Source organism: Melanerpes formicivorus, unplaced genomic scaffold, assembly GCF_026170545.1.
Source record: "Melanerpes formicivorus ecotype bairdi unplaced genomic scaffold, bMelFor1.0.p_v2 SCAF_38, whole genome shotgun sequence".
In the NCBI taxonomy this organism is placed as follows: Eukaryota; Metazoa; Chordata; class Aves; order Piciformes; family Picidae; genus Melanerpes; species Melanerpes formicivorus.
The window spans coordinates 7,203,602-7,221,279 of record NW_027142390.1 but is presented as its reverse complement, the minus strand read 5'-3'; the positions used below and the strand labels follow the sequence as shown (position 1 = coordinate 7,221,279).

The window sequence follows — 17,678 nt, the reverse complement described above, 5'->3', positions numbered from 1 at the left end:
CAATCAAGTGAAAGGACGTGGTGATGTCATTATGACATCATTTACTTTGGGATTAGAAATTCATATCTACTTAGCAACCAAAGCTGTCCAATCCAGAAGTAAGAGATCCAGTGGAAGATGTTATCATCTGACCCATTTACTACCAGATAAATGTCAATTCTAGTTTAAGACTTCACAAGATATACAATAACTTAAGAACCTCATTGTTTCAAGTACAGAACACTGGAAACAAAACATTATCTTGGATTCTTTTTTTTTGTTAATACCCAAGTAAATTATTTTCTACCACATAATTGCTAATATGCACGTTCCCTCAGAGACATCTTCCTTTTCACCTTCTCAGAGGATCTGAACCCTAGGGAAAAAAAAAAAAGAAAAAAAAAACCAAGAAAAGAAAAAAGAAAGAAAGAAAGAAAAGAAAGAAAAAGCTTGTGCTAAGCATACTCTCTTATTTTCAGAACTACAGCCTCCACGAAAAACTCAAGCCTCATACAATCAAGGGAAGCTAATATAATTGCATCAAAATGCTAGTTTATTTCATGTTTATTTCATGCTTATTTCAGTAAACTAAGCTGAAAACGTCAGTTGATGAGATCCAGTATCTGTCAGGAATTCCAACGGAAATACGAAAAGAAAAAGCTTTGAGCATGAAAGAAGAATTGGTCACGCTACTTCTGTGGCTATTTCTGGGACCTGAAAAGGGTTTGATGCCCGGAATCTATGCCTGACCTGATTTTCTTTAAAGTTCACTCATCTCTCTTGAAAATACAGTTTAAACGAGTTCTAAAGCAACTGAGCAAAGGGAAATACATGAGCTGTGTAACTCAATCTTCAATTCCATTATCAACAAGCTAGAAACAGAGCACTAGGCTGACACTTTGCTTTCCCTAAGCCATGCTCTGCCTCGGACTAACAGAGCGCTGGAGCACATTTAACGTTAAACGAAAGAAAATAAACCACTCCATCTTCTGGAAATAACTTTTATTCGGATGAGGCTGTAGAAGATTTCCACTGAACCGAGAGCCCCGCGTTCCCCGAGAGAGCCGGGGAATGCCCGGCAGCTCACACAGACCCCGCTCTCCGTTTGCAGAGGTGGCTGCGCCTTCACCAACGCATACATAACAGACGAAGGCTTCTACCGATCGAAATGAGGTGTCACCTCCAACCTCCTCAGCGCCCAGATCGCCACCAGCGCGACGGGCAACAGGCGGCCGCCCGCGGCCGTTTCCCAGGCGATTTCCCGCAGGGGCTCAGGCGCCGCCGCCCGCTCCCCTCTCCCCTCTCCCAAGAGGGCTCCGTTGCGGGGGCCGGCTCCCCTCTTCCTAAAGGGCTCCGTCGCCTTCCGAGGAGACGCCGCCGGCGCTGCCTCAGCCTCTTCCCCCCGAGACCGGCAGCAGCTCGCCCCACCACCTGCCAGCCAGGTCAGGGAAGGCACGGGAACGGCGGTATGCCCCGCGGGGTAGGAGAACGCCACTAGCTCCGCTCCCCTCCGTCTCGCCTTAGGGTGCCGCGGAGCGGGCGCCGGGAAGGACTGAAGTTTGCGGTCAGACGCGCACACCCTACCTGCCACCGCGGCGGAGGAGAAGGAAGAGGAGGATGAGGATGATGAAGACGAGCTGCTGTTGCCGCTGCTAACCGACCCGAGCCACCGGCGCTGCCCTCCCCGAGCGACAGTTATGTTCATTTAAAGCTCGGCGCCCGTCGCTCCGCCGCGCCCTCCCCACGCAGCAACGGCTTCGCGGCAGCGGGGCCGAACGAGCGCCACCCCGCCCCGGCCCGCCTCCAGCCCGCCCCTCCGGAGAGGGACCGGCCTCCGGCGACTGGCCGCCGTGGGTCGCCCCCAGGCCTGGCCCACCCAGCCGCACCGCAGATCGAGCTCTCGTGGTTCTCACCGCCTCACCCCATCCTCTTCGTCCGTCTCTGGGGAGGCTCCAAGGCCGTCTCAGGTAGACCCGTAACGAAGAGCCGTCCCCTTGAGCAGCCCAGTGGATGCCAGTTTCCCTCGAATTAACAAAGTTGAACAGTTAAGAACGACAAATCCCCGACAGAATCTGACAGTAAAACTATCAGCTTTCTGACCCAGTGTGAGCTGTGTGTGTGGCCAAGTGGAAAGTTACTTTAAACATGAAAGCTTAGAACTGTGCTGTGAAATTGCTGAAGCGTCACTAGGTTTCCAAACTTCCTCAAAAAAATGGCTCAGTGTAGGAAAAGAAATGGTCAGAATTGCCCCTGTCCTGGAGCCTTTTCAGTTGGAGGTTTCTTCAGTCCAAGATTTCCAGTCAGAAATCCCTAGCTCCAAGGGCATGTGGAAAAAAAAAACCAAGGAGAAATGGGTACAAGTTACTCCTGGGGAGATTCTGATTGGACTCCAGAAGAAAAATTTTCACCATGAAAACAGACATTGGAATCATCTCCCAAGGGAAGCAGTGGATCCCCCTACGCTGGTCAGTTTTAAGACTCGGCTTGACAGGGTGCTGGGCCATCCAATCTCAGCTCTACAGTTACCTAGGAAGACTGAACCACATGATCTTTGGGGCCCCTTCCAACGTGGCATTCTGTGATTCCCTAGCAGAGGCAGGAGCTGGCTAAGGTCACCACAGGGGTGACAACTTGAAGCCACACTGCATGGTCCCAGGGAGGGCAGAGCAGATGCTCTCCCATGTCACAGTGTTCCACCATGGACAGCTGCATCCCAAAGAGCTGATTAACAGCTAGCAGAGAAAACACTGGCACCTTTGACTGCCCAGGTGACTTCATGAAAGGAGTGAATGGCAGTGACAGCTGGCCAGAAGAACAAATTCTATGGAGTTTTTCAAGGTACACTGGTTTTATTTATGGTGGGATTAAAGCAGTCATCACCATGTCTTTCCCCACATGCTTCACTTTGTTAAAACACAGTGTCTGTTGATGAAAAACCATTCACCATTACCAATGCTAACATCTGTTGCAAAATGGGTAAGAACCTCAGCAGTGTCATCCACCTGTCCAGTCAGGAACACCTAGTGCTCTCCTTTTCCTCCCAAACAGATCTGAAGGGGATCTTTGGTTATTTACCCCATCCATGGATTATGAACCCACTCCAAATTTTTGTCTGGCTTCTTCATGTCCACATTGTTCTGTGTGAATTTAAGGGTGATGTGTGAACTGATGCTTAACACCTGATAATCACAGAGCAACAGAAACATGAACACGGATGTTCACTAGGAGAACATGCAGAAAGAGAGGATACACCTCATGAAATGGGCTCATTGCTAACTGTGCAGGGGTTGCCAGATTGTTCCAAATCTTCAATGACTTGCTTGTGAGTTTGAATATGGAAAATATGTTAGTGGAATTTAACACTGTTGCCCATTAATTACAAGGAGTATTTATGCTGACAGTAATAATTGGATTGTCCTGTAATCCACCATAATAATCAGGAATTTTCCTTGCCTGTGTGGCTTGAAAAGGTAATAGCTAATGACATTGTAGCTGTCTAATTCATACAGTGTCCACAAGTGCTCTGGCACCTCTACTATTACTTCAGGGTTATAGATTTTTTTTCTACTGATAACACTTGATTAGCCCTTGTCTTCATCATAGGCCCATTATTCTTGTGTTTAGACTGAGCACTGGTTCTGATTGACTTAGATTTTTGAAAATGTGGGATATATTCAGTTACTGAGACCTGCTCCCAGAGTAGTACTGGCTATTCAGTTCTTTTGAGGCTGGATCTTAAACAGGAGAGCTGCCTGTCTCTGGGTGTGGAGGTCCAATGAGCACAGAAGAGGCTTACAGCCCTCCCTGCTAGATTGGCATTGTCCAGTAAACCACCTGTGGGCTACCTGCCATTCTAGGGCTGTGTGACTGTCTAGGTTTCCTCTGCAGTGGTTACAAAGCAGTGAGGTTAACTGTCTTTTGCCCCTGTGACAGGTCAAAATTGCCATCTGAAAAGTAGCTACATAAACCAGCCATCTGCAGCTGTGGGTATATCCAGTGCCCTTTCTCCTCATGTTTTTTTGAATGAGGTGCTTTAGCCTAAATGTGGTTCTTTTTACTTGGAAGCTCCAATTCTGCAGAGTAACTTGACATCGAGAGAATAAATTCTGTGGCAAATTCCATTAACAGCCAATACTGTGCAGAGCAAACCCTAACACAGCAGTTCACAAATTGTTGCTCATGAGTTGCTGGTCACTGTGTGTGACTTACATTTCAGCTGTTGAACCTGTATTAACATGGCTGATTTCAAGAACACCTTGATTCAGGATATTTTGATCTGATTTGAGAGATATGGAAAGTTAAAATTACTGTACTGATCCAGTATGCTTGAATTACATACTGTAGTATCACAGAGCCAAAATGCTAACTCTCCCTCCCAACCTTCCTTCCTACCTACAGCAGTTTCCTGACTGCAACCCTTGAAAGGAAGAAGTCTGTGGTTTTGTTTTTCTTTTTCTTTTGGAGGTAGTGTCATAATCTCTACCTCTTTAATCTTTAGCTGCTAGGAGAGTTGTGACAGGGTGCAGTGGAAGTTCAGCTTAAAATTGGATGTCACACTACAGTTCATTGACTTGAAAAAGATCTGCTACTGTTCCATCATAACTCAATTTGGAGGGGCTGTGGTTACACTGACTTACAAACCACACAGACGTGCCCAAGCTTAACCAGGTTGGAAAAGACCTCAGAGATCATCAAGTCCAATGTATTACCTAATACCTAACACCTCCTGACAACTCAACCATGGCTTCCAGTGCCATGTCCAATCCTTTTTTGAACACCTCCAGGGATGGGGACTCCACCTCCTCCCTGGTCACATTCCAGTGGCAAATGACTCTTTCTGGGAAGAACTTTCTCCTCACTTCCAGCCTAAACTTCCCCTGGTGCAGCTTGAGACTGTGTCTTCTTGTCCTCGTGTGTCCTGCCTGGGAGAAGAGGCCAACCCCCACCTGGCTACAACCTCCCTTCAGGAACTTCAAACTAAAACCCATGAGAATACAACATGGATTTCAGCACAGATGGCAATGGCTTGTAGTGCTCTTGACGCTTGTACTGCTCTTGGTACCTACATGTAAAGATCTCTGTCTATTTAAGTGACTGAGCATCTGATTCCTAATTCTGTCATATGCTGCAGAATTCCTCAGAAACATCTAAGAAAAGGGAGCTCCTGTTCAAAGAAGCTCCTGTGAGGGTGCACACGATACCCATGGTTTCCCTCGAGTTTCCCACAGATTATTTATAAATGTGCTAGGCTTTGCCTGCTGTGTTGGCAAGCTGATGACTCAGAAGCACATATCTTGGGGAATCTGTTGAATGTTTGGTTCCTGAGTGCACAGACCTGTCTCCCTAGGGATGTGACCATGTGCTGACTGCCCTGAAGGACATACTGAGTGGCATGGGCTTGGATGCATGCGCAAAGGCAAACATAGAATTGTACAATCAATACTGCTGGAAAAGACCTCAGAGATCATCAAGTCCAATCTGTCACCCAACACCTCGTGACTAACTAAACCATGGCACCAAGTGCCACGTCCAATCTCCTCTTCTCCAGGCTAAGCAACCCCATCTCCCTCAGCCTCTCCTCTTGCGCTCGAGACCTCTCTCCAGCCTCGTTGCCCTTCTCTGGACATGTTCAAGTGTCTCAATGTCCTTCTTAAATTGAGAGGCCCAGGAACTGGACAAGGTGTGGCCTAACCAGTGCTGAGTACAGTGGCAGAATGACTTCCCTGCTCCTGCTGGCCACACTATTTCTGATGCAGGCCAGAATGCCATTGGGCTTCTTGGCCACCTGGGCACACTGCTGGCTCATGTTCACCCAGCTGTCAACCAGTACCCCCAGGTCCCTTTCTCTTCAGGAGGAAGAAAGGTGTGAGTCTGGAGCATCCCACCATCTGGTCAGTTCTGAGAAGGGAGCTAAGATTTCCATGTGGGATAAGCTTGCCAGTGGGTCTGAATTGCCACTCCCAGGAACTTAATGTAACCTGGCTAATTTGGAGAGTCTGACACTGTGCATTTGGCAAGGGTTAGTACTGAGGCACTGTCACAGCAGTCTGAGAGGGGAGATATTAAGGGGTTTGTGGGCTGAAACCCTAAGAGTAGTAGTTGCCTTGAGGAATGTAAAAACAAGTGGAAACTGGAAGCTGTTATCTGCAGGTATGACAGAAGACGACAGTTGCACTGCTCAGTACAAAGCAACTCAGTGCTTGTTTTGGCAGGTTTAAGAAGTATTGCTGTCATTGTGTTTGCACCCATTTTAATACTGCTAATCTCACAAGGTACAGTGCTGTGTTTTTAATGCTATCCTAGATGAAATGATAAACAGAATGTTGCTCTGATCATATAGAGTCACAGAGGTTGGAAAAGACCTTTACGATTATCAAGTCCAACCTTCCACGTAATAATATCTCCATGAGCACTAGACCATGACCCAAAGTGCCACATCTGCTTGGTTTTTTAGCACCTCCAGGGATGGTGACTCCACCACCTCCCTGAGCAGCCTGTCTCAATGCCTGACCACTCTTGCAGGAAAGAAATTCTTCCTGCTATCCAACCTAAACCTCCCCTGGCACAGCTTGAGGCCATTTCCTCCTGTTCTGTTGTTACTTACTTGGGAGAAAAGGCCGATACTGGCCTCACTACAACCTCCTTTCCAGGTAGCTAGAAAGAGTGATAAGGTCACATCTCAGCTTCCTCTTCTTCAGGCTAAACAATTCCAGCTCTCCCAGTCTCATTCTATTTGTCAATTGATTAGACAATTCCAGAGCATAATCTTTCCAAAAGGTATCTGGTTTTGGTTGTTTTTGTTTGGTTTTGTTTTAAAAGGAAAACACAACCCCCAGTCACTGTTGGGGTTTCTTTTGTTCTTTTGATATTACAGCTTTTGATGGTTAGATATCAGACAGGAAGTAACTCACAGCAAATAAAGATCTTGTGCTGAGTAACACTCCATATATAAGCACCATATCCTCCAGCAGCGATTAGCCTTTGTTGGCAATTATTTGCTACATTGTCAAGACTTATGGCCATTACCCTTTTGGTTATAGGTCATCAGATCTCAAGAGGCCAGCAAGGTTATGGCCAGACAGGACTTAGATAAGAAATGTGACCTGGTGCATGGTGATGTTACTTACTGAGCAGAGAGGCACTTGTGTGGAGCGTTGGAACTGCTTCATCAATGAATCCTTGGGTTCACACAAGATTCTGTAGCACTCTATCTGTACTAGCTATCCTCAGACTAATTTTTCCCTCACCCAGTTCCAATATAAGCAATAATTGCTAGGTATTCACCAGTGTTTCAGCTGAGAGTCTTTAATCATTGCAAGGAGGAGTGTGTTCTGATGAGCAGGTGCAAAGTCCCCTCTTGGAAGTGGCTACATTGTAAAGGTTAAAGAACATCCACCCTTGTTTGAACTCGATTGCCTGAGTATAATTAAGCACAGCACTTGGCCAACTTTATCAAGAGCTCTTGGAGCCTTTGGGATGAAATATGCTATTATGATTATAATTTGCTCTTAATTATCTGTTGATTAAAACCAGCAGGAATGTGTGTCACCACTAAAGCTACCCTTATCTCCCTTTTCACAGGGTCAAACAGCAATGAAAACTCTGTATCACTTTGGCAACCTTGCTTCTGATTTGGGGTGATCTAGCAGTTGCAGTTCAGCTTGTGCCCCTTGTGCCTCATCTTATTCAAGCATGAAGTGGGGAAGTTGAGAAAATAAAAGGTCTTGCTGACATATTTTGGTAATTTGCTGTCCAAACTGCAATTCATTTCTGACTGGCCAATTCAATACAGGGCAATTAATAGTCATTGTCTGTTTGAGGGTTCCTCAAGCACAAATGACAATACTGAGACTGACCAGCATCACCTCAACTGTTAATGTGACAGTAAGGAACACAGCAGCGGAGGAAACAAAGGAAAGGACTTAGCTATTTTTTAGAGAACATTGGCCAAACTCTCCCAGGTCATGCTGTGAACCTTACTGTCTTGAAGTATCTCCACCAACAGCAACCTTTGTCTTGTGAATGTTGGCTTTTGGAGGAGCAAAGGTAGCTTCTTCAAGCTTAGGCAGTTTGGAGCCTGATCCAAAGCACCCTGAACTCAGTGGGAAAAGTTTCTTGTTGACTTTGACAATGGTCTTTGGAGCAGGTCCCTGATGATAATTACACTGGAGCCTAGCCATGGTGTTAGAGCTAGGATTTGGCCTTGACAGATGATGATAAATGACTTAATGAGTATTATAACATTTATTTTTGTATTTCTATAGCATTAAAAGGCATTCATAACATTTTGCTATATTTTTACATCTCAAAGAAAGAAAGTTGGCTTGAATTGTGTTTTAAAAAATAGCTTACATCTGTCTTGGCTCTCAAGAGCAGTTATTGGACTTTGATAACATCTGGAAGGGAAAGAAAACTATTGCATACAAGGCCAGATACTAAGTATAGCCGTGACAAAAGATTTGAGCCTCTCATCACAGCATTCAGCTAAAGGAGAAAGGAGACTATAGAGGACCTTGTATGGCTGAGGAAGTAGCAAAAGCCAGATTAATCAGGGACAATAGCTGTGAAGATGGTGGCAGTGCCAACATTTTCTGACACCCAAAAAAGTTTCCAGAAGTTCCTTTTTCAGCCCACTGTGCTTCACACCAAGAGGAAAGCGAGTGTTAAGACTGATTTTCACAGTTTATTGGTGCTAGTTAAAAAGGTTATTTTAAAAGTGCAATTAATGTTGTTTTCATACTGTGAAATATGTCAAGTCAGTCAGGGACTAGCCATGTTTTCCTTCCTACCAGAACAGTGTCTTGGGTGCTTTTCATAGATTCATAGAGTGGTTTGGGTTGGAAGGGACCTTAAAGATCATCTAGCTCCAACCCCCCTGCCAGGGGCAGGGACACCCTACATTTTTAGCTTAACCACATGCATTTTAATACACTTCAGATGTAAACACACAACACACCCAGGAAGGTGATTTTAGTACCCTGCCACCTGGGGAGGTCTGTGGTGTTTGCTCTCCTTCTGCTAACTGACCCCAGCCCTGTCAGAACTGGGCATCAGCCTCAGCTTAGTCACTGTGGTCTTTCAGTTGAACTTCGCCTTAGGTCAGTTTTACTGCACTTTTACTTACAGAAAATACAGAGATGAAGCATTACCTGTGTTGGGCTTTTACCAAACCACCCTGGTGGGTTTGGGTTGGGTCGTGGTTTCTTGCTTCATATTTTTTTGTTTGTTTGTTTTTGGCACAAATAAATACTACAGGTGTTACCAAACAACCATGTATGAGCAGCTGACCAATTGCCCAGTCCAGCTTTTCTGGAAAGAAGAGCGCCTTGCTGTCTAGGAAGGCATCTTCTTACACAAAACACTCTATCTCACACAGCCTTGCTGCGTGGCAATGTTTCACATGGCCTCAGCACCACAAATCCTGGAAAAAGAAGTTGGTTCACAGAATTTATGGATGCAGCACTGAAAGAACTCACTCCTGCATATCATGGGAAGAAGAGAGCAGTTCCTCAGAGGGTTGTTTGGAGATGGTGGTTAATTTTCTTTTAGTTTAGTTTTCTTTTCTTTTGTTTTCCTTTAAACTGCTTCTTCAGTTATCAATGGACAGCACAAAAGACTTAGTAAGACCTCATACCTTTCTCCTTAGTAGAGGCACAACGCTTTGCTTGCAGAAGGACCTCGCCCGACTGGACAGATGGGCAGAGCCCAATGGGATGGCATTTAACAAGTCCAAGTGCCAGATGCTGCACTTTGGCCATGGCAACCCCAGGCAGAGCTATAGGCTGGGGTCAGAGTGGCTGGAGAGCTCCTAAACAGAGAGGGACCTGGGGGTGCTGATTGACATGAGCCAGCAGTGTGCCCAGGTGGCCAAGAAGGCCAATGGCATCCTGGCCTGCATTAAGAATAGTGTGGCCAGCAGGAGCAGGGAAGTCATTGTGCCCCTGTACTTAATCACTCATATCAAGGTGTTTTTAAAGGAACTTTAATAAGGCAGTCCTCAAATCTATAAAAGGGCAATCTTCACCAAAGGACACATGCTGTGCCGTGCAAACTTGTTGAGGTGAAGAACTGAATCAGACAATAACAAAATAGTTCTAGTTGGAAAAGACCTTAAAGATCTTCAAGTCCAACCATTAACCCAGGACTACAAGGTCACTGGTAAACCATGTCCCTCAGCACCACATCTACTGGGCAAGAAATCATTCCTCATGTCCAACCCAAACCTCCCCTGGTGCAACTTGAGGCCATCTCCTCTTGTTACTTGGACAAAGTGACTGCTCTCGGAATACAAAATTTACCAGGTTGGAAAAGACCTCCAAGATCATCAAGTCCAACTATCACCCAACACCATTTAATCAACTAAACCACGGAACTAAGTGCCTCATCCAGTCTCTTTTTAAACACTTCTAGTGATGGTGACTCCACCACCTCCCTGGGTAGCCCATTCCAATGGCCAAACTCTCTTTCTGGGAAGAAATTCTTCCTAACATCTAGCTTAAACCTCCCCTGGTGCAGCTTGAGACTGTGTCCTCTTGTTCTGTCACAGGTTGTCTGGGAGGAGACCAACTCCCACCCGGCTACAAACACCCTTCAGGTTGTTGTAGACAGCAATAAGGTCTCCCCTGAGGCTCTTCTTCTCCAGGCTAAAACTGACTGACCCCCACCTGGTTTCCACCTCCTTTTCAGGGAGTTGCAGAGAGCTGGAAGGTCTCCCTTCAGCCTTCTTTTCTCCAGACTAAATGACCCCAGTTCCCTCAGCTGCTTGCCCCAAGACCTGTTCTCCAGACCCTTCACCAGCTTCATTGCCCTTCTTTGGACATGCTCCAGCACCTTAATGTCCTTCTTGCAGTGAGAGACCCAAAACAACCCAATATTCAAGGTGTGTCCTTACCAGTGCCAGTACAGAGAGACGTTCACTTCCCTAGTCCTGTTGGCCACACTATTTCCAATAAAGGGCAGGATGCTGTTGTCTTTAGCCACCTGGGTGCACAGCTGGCCTTTAGAGCAATACTAGACATTCATATGAACACCACAAATATTCACAGCAAGAAATCAAGCATACAAATGTATCTGTTTTGAAAGAGATCAAAAACTATTGGTGATTTGATTCAGGCTTTCAATTTGAATCATCAGGACAAAATCTTTCACAGTGGGAGTTCTGCCGCATCCTTCTGCTAATGGAGTATACTGTTTGTAGAGGTGGGACCCCCTCATCTTCATGTCAGGAGTTAACATCAGCTTGAAAAATACAAATATTAAAATCTCATCTATGATGTTAGCCTGCAGACCCATGTAATGGACTCAGTGCTGGTTTAGGAGCCTACAGTGTCAGGAGCAGTTTAGTGTTTTCTCCTGGCACTGTGACTGTATTCAGTGGCGTGTTTGTAATACGTGTTCAGGATAGTTAGGAGAGTTCATTAGCTCTAGCTCAGTAATGAAGTGTTTTCAATATTTGGGTGCTTCTTTTTGCCTTTGTTTCTCTAGTGTATTTTTTTCCACCAGTAGGATGTTTAAACCCCTTTTTAAAGTCACCTGAAGAACCTGGATTCCCAGCAGTCACCTGTTCCAATGACCCTGTGCATTGCTGTTCAACAGCATGTCCCTTTAAATTACCTAGATGGGTTTGGTTTTGTCTCTGATCTTTCCTCAGTCTTCCTCGGGTCTTTATTACCTAAGGCAATACACATCAAGAGCAATGGGGACCAGTCCCCTAGGAGCAATACCATCCTGTGGCTACTACAGTGGTGGGACTACTGCCGTGGGAGGTGCTGTGGTTCAGACAAAGCCAAACTGGAGAGCTTGGTAGCTGTGGTGCAAGTATTTTCTGTTGTTCCTTTCACAGGAACATTAAGCCCTGGTGTTCTGGCTGTATTCCAGCCTGGGTAATTACACTCTACTTGCCTTTCCTTTCAGCTATAATTGTTCTTTATTTCCTACTGTGCTAGTCTTGGCTGAGCTAGAGTTAATTTTCTTCATAGTGCCTGGTATGGTGCTGGGGTTTGGATTTGTGACCAAGGAAGTTTTGATAATGTAAGGATGGTTCAGTTACTGCTGAACAGCACCACAGCCTTTTCTGTTTCTTACCTCACTAGCAAGTAGGTTGGGGTGCTGAATGAGTTGGGAGGGGACACAAGCAGGACAGCTGTTCCCAGCTAGCCAGAGGAATGTTCTGTAACCATCTGATGCCATACTCAACAATAAAAGCTGGAGGAAAGGGTTAGGGGCAGTGGAAGATATTCAGAGCTATGGTGTTTGTCTTCACATGATGAAGCCTTGCTCTCCTCGAAAGGGCTGAACCTCTGCCTACCAATGGGACACAGTGAAGGAATTCCTTATTTTGTTTTGCTTGTGCACACAGCTGTTACTTTACCTATGAAACAGACTTTATCTAAATCCATGAATTTTCCCAGTATAGATTTGTAAGCTCAGTTTGCAGGGTGGGAAGGGGACCTGCAGGAAGGCTGGGGAAAGACTGTTTAGAAGGGCTTGTAGCAACAATATGAGGGGCAATGATTTGAAACTGGAGTGGGGTAGATTTAGGTTGAATGTAAAGAGGAAGTTCTTTACAGTTCTCACTGTAAATACTGGAACAAGTTGCCCAGGGATGTGGTTGAAGCCCTGTCCCTGGAGCCATTCAGGATCAGACTTGATGTGGAGGTGTCTCTGCTGACAGCAGGGGTGTTGGACAAGGTGGCCTTTGAGGGTCCCTCAAAGAGAATCTCACAGCAAAAGTCACAATTCTGAGCAAGTATCATATCTATTCCACTGTCACCTACTTGGTTTCTGCTTGACTTCTACTAAATATCAGCTACAATGGGCTTTGTGTCGTTTTGGTTTGTTTATTTGGTTGGTTTGGTTTGTTTTTTTCTCTCCCATAAGTGTGGTTTTGTATAAGGAAATCCCACTAAGCAAGGCTACAGAAAGCACTACAGAGGTAAGAGCAGATACTACCACTTCATACAGCTTATGAGAAGAGCTGTCCAGTTGCCATGACTTTGAATTTGAGGTTCAATTTCTGTGAGGGAAAAAAAATCTACAAGGGAGGAAGTGAACTTGAGCAGCTGGAAGTATATTTTGATTGCACTCTGATTAATTTCCTGGGGAGAGGGTGAGACACTATCATTTTGCAAAAATGTGCCAGACTATTTTTCTGTCCTCTTCTGAAGTTTTCAAAGCTGTATCCTTGCAAAGACATTGAAGTTTTTCATACTGCATTTTCAGTTTCAATTTATTCTGAGACCTAACGCTAACCCCCAAATGTGTTATTTGCAGACCACCATTTTATAAGCAGCCTGACTGTTCTGCTGATGTAATTTTCAACTGGCATGGGGTGCATGATAAATGGGAGACCCCCTTGAAAGAGCAGTTCTAAAAACAGTTTTAGCTGGCAGAACAGGAAGAAGGAGAGGAAAGCAATTAAGCAGCAACAAGATAATTGATTTTCACTGGAAGAATAAGCAGGTATTAGGTACTCCTGCTCTGAGTGATCATGTGGTCCTATTAGCACAGTGTCTGACATTCTGTTTATTACAGTATCACAGTATAACTAAGGTTGGAAGAGACCTTGAGGATCATCGAGTCCAACCTGTCAACACAGACCTCATGACTAGACCATGGCACCAAGTGCCACGTCCAATCTCCTCTTGAACACCTCCAGGGATGGTGACTCCACCACCTCCCTGGGCAGCACATTCCAATGATGAACGACTCACTCGGTGAAGAACTTTCTCCTCACCTCGAGTCTAAACCTCCCCTGGCGCAGCCTGAGACTGTGTCCCCTTGTTCTGGTGCTGGTTGCCTGGGAGAAGAGACCAACCCCCTCCCAGCTACAACCACCTTTCAGGTAGTTGTAGAGGGCAATGAGGTCTCCCCTGAGCCTTCTCTTCTCCAAGCTAAACAATCCGAGCTCCCTCAGCCTCTCCTCACAGGGCTGTGCTCAAGGCCTCTCCCCAGCCTTGTTGCCATTCTCTGGACACGATCAAGTGTTTCAGTGTCCTTCTTAAACTGAGGGGCCCAGAACTGGACACAGGACTCAAGGTGTGGCCTAACCAATGTAGAGTACAGGGGCACAATGACTTCCCTGCTCCTGCTGACCTCACTATTCCTAATGCAGGCCAGGATGCCATTGGCCCTCTTGGCCACCTGGGCACACTGCTGGCTCATATTCAGGTGGCTGTCGATCAGCACCCCCAGGTCCCTCTCCATTTGGGAGCTCTCCAGCCACTCCGACCCCAGCCTATATCTCTGCATGGGATTGCCGTAACCAAAGTGCAGCACTCGGCACTTGGACTTGTTGAATGCCATCCCATTGGACTCTGCCCATCTGTCCAGTCTGTCAAGGTCCCTCTGCAGAGCCTTTCTACCCTCTAACTGACTAACATTTAAAAAAGAATTTCATATGCTGGAAAAAAAGCCAAACCAAAACAAACACCATACATGCACACACTCAGACACACATTGGATGCCAGCAATCCTTTATGATGTGTGCTAAGAAAATCATCTTTTAAAAGTCTCTTCAGTCCTTACCCTATAATTTCCTGGTTGCTACAGACTCCAGTCCCATAGCAGTTAACTAGAAAAGCAGCAATTTGGAAAAGGAAATCTCTCTTTCCTCTGCCACTTTGTCATTCTAACTCAACAACAAGCTAGTGCATATAAAGAGCAAGGCAAATGTCCAGGACAGATGTGTGAGTAACACTTCCAAATTGGTACCAGTATCTAGTATCTAGGGCAAGTGTAGTTGGGAATGAAACTTGCAGACAGAAATGTATGGGTCTGTGCCTGTGCAGACTTTGTGGAACATGGACTGTCTATGGACAGCCTATGCCCACGTGCATCTCTGTGTACCCTCCAGATGAGTGAGGAGCTCAGGGTGGAAGGAACTCTAACAACAGCTCAGAGATCTCATTCAAAATTGGGAGAGTTCTGGAATCCCAGCCAAGATAGTTTGTTCAAGTAGAACTGACAAACATACCCAGGATCTTCATGCAGAATAGAATAGAATTAACCAGGTTGGAAAAGACCTTTGAGATCACTGAATTGAACCTATCACCCAACGCTATCCAATCAACTAAACCATGGCACTAAGCACCCAATCCAGTCTCCTCCTAAACACCTCCATTGATGGCGACTCCACCACCTCCCTGGGCAGCCCATTCCAATGGCCAATCACTCTTTCTGTGAAGAACTTTTTCCTAACAAACATCCAGCCTAAACTTCCCCTGTTGCAGCTTGAGACTGTGTCCTCTTGTTCTGGTGCTGGTTGCCTGAGAGAAGAGACCAACCCCCACCTGGCCACAACCTTCCTTCAGGTAGTTGAAGAGAGCAATAAGGTCTCTGAGCCTCCTCTTCTCCAGGCTAAGCAACCCCAGCTCCTTCAGCCTCTCCTCAAAGGGTTTGTGCTCCAAACCCCTCTCCAGCTATGTTGCCCTTCTCTGGACACGTTCCAGCAACTCAACATCTTTCCTAACCTGAGGAGCCCAGAACTGGACACAGGACTCAAGGTGTGGCCTAACCAGTGCGGAGTACAGGGCACAATGACTTCCTTGCTCCTGCTGGCCACACTATTCCTGATACAGGCCAGGATGCCATTGGCCTTCTTGGCCACCTGGGCACACTGCTGGCTCATGTTCAGCTGCTATCAACCACTACCCCCAGGTCCCTCTCTGCCTGGCCACTCTCCAGCCACCCTGACCCCAGCTTGTAGCACTGTATGGGGTTGCTGTGGCCAATGTGCAGGACCCAACACTTAGATTTGTTAAATCTCATGCTCTTGGACTCTACCCATCTGTCCAGCCTGTCAACTCCCACCCTGTAGCACATCCACACCTGCCCCCAACTTGGTGTCATCTGCAAATTTACTCATGATGGACTCAATCCCCTTGTCCAGATCACCAGTAAAGATACTGAACAGGATGGGGCCCAGCACTGATCCCTGGTACTGGTCTTTACACGAGCAGCAGTCATAGATTATCACCAGCAGCTACCAGTTATTTTAACAGCTGTATGGAAGGAGATGCCAGGAGGCTGTCACATTTGAGGAGCAGCACTGCTTTCCAGCAGTCAAAGCTATCCATTGCCACATGACTTTGGCTGGGCCGTAGAAAATGCAGTCATTACCTGGTTAGCTGACTTCTCCAACATCCACATCAGCTAGCAGCCCTGCTGTTGTTTCTGGGAAGTCCATGTGGCATGGGACACACTGAGACTACTCAGTCTTGTTTGCCAGCTTGGCTACTCAGTTACACTGCACTTAATGTAATTTTGCCTTAAAACTCTGTATTTACTCCTTTTTTAAACCTGTCTTGGTTTGCGTTAGAGCAGAACCATTTCTGTTCAGTGATGTGACTTTTCAGATCAGACTGTGAGGACACTTTCTGAAAGGAACAGCATATTTTTGCAAACACTGTCTGCTTCTAGAAGTGATTATGTCTGATGTTTCGAGTTACTATCAAGGACAGGGTGCAGACCAGGGCCATTGCTAAATCTTGTGTACTGCTTTGGGGGTATGGTAAGTACGAGGTGGCACCTATGGGGAGGAGAGGACAAGACAGGTGACCCTACACTGACCAACAAGAGATTCCACCCCATGGATGATATTTTCAGGATAAAACTGGGGGATCACCAGGGTCAAGCCTTTTCAATGGCCAGTGTCTAAGAAGTACTCTGTCCATTCTGCCTCCGACCCCTTTTCCTGTGTTCCTGAATCCAGTTCTTGAATCTGGCTCCTGAATCTGGTTCCCATCTGCTGCTGAGTCCAGTCTGGGACTCCTTCGGTGTCTGTCACAGCATCAGCAGTGATGGTGAGGTCATTGCCATCAGGGATGGGATTCTATATTGGTTTTGTATATGTCTGTATCTATTACATTTTATTGTTATTATTTTCATTGAAGTAGGTTTAGTTTTCTTTTCCAGCCCACAAGTCTTTCTCTCTTACTCCCTTTCTCTTTCCCTTTGGGAAGGCAGAGGGATTCATAATGTGTCTGTTACTTGCCTAGTGGCCAGCCCAGGCCAAACCCTTGACAAAACCACTAACCAATTTCAAACTGTAATGGACGTTTATTCTCATTCTAGCCAGAGAAGCATCAGTGGGACACTTACTGTAATACAGACTGGGTTCGTTAGCGAGATATAAAGCAAGCTAAGATTGTTAAAAGGGATTTGTGATCTCAAGAGTCTATCCTCAAGAGATCAGAAAAGGACTGCTCTCTAGCAGTGCTCTGAAAACCTATTAGATCTCCGCAGCTGAGCACCCAAAATTGCTATGCTCTTATGAAAAGGTTTCCCATGTTGTTTTACAAAGGGCTGGAAAGGCTTGCAGTCTGTGTGACACACAGCTGTAGAGTAGCCAGTTATGCCTTTCTTGAAGAAGGACAGCAGTTCCATGACTTTCAAACCGATTTGTTTGATGACTGATCAAGTTCAGATTCCAGGTAATTGTTAGCAATTATTAGAGGAAGTCAGAGAGCAACTTTAAAAGAGTCATTTATAGCAAGAAAATACAAATGCTGTTACTATACAAAAGTGCTTGCCAATGTAAAGATAAGTTCTGGTTTGCTCTGATAAGGGCATTTAAAATAAATGTCCTGTAGGTAGGAGATAAGTTGAAACCTATGCTGATAACATTAATTAGCTATTCATGTGGGAAAAAAAAAAATACAAAAATATGTTTGAGATTCCAGACTGTTTCCAGGTTTTGC

General features: G+C 45.8%; 1 protein-coding gene across 1 annotated transcript in view; it reads right to left on the bottom strand.

Moving 5' to 3' along the window:
• SLC6A1 (solute carrier family 6 member 1) overlaps window positions 1–1,719 on the bottom strand; it is a 76,447-nt gene extending 74,728 nt beyond the window's left edge. The window contains exon 1 of the mRNA XM_068158061.1: window positions 1,564–1,719. The gene's annotated coding sequence lies outside the window, so the exon portion shown is untranslated. The remainder of the gene's footprint in view (window positions 1–1,563) is intronic.
• Between the last annotated feature and the right edge of the window lie 15,959 nt (window positions 1,720–17,678).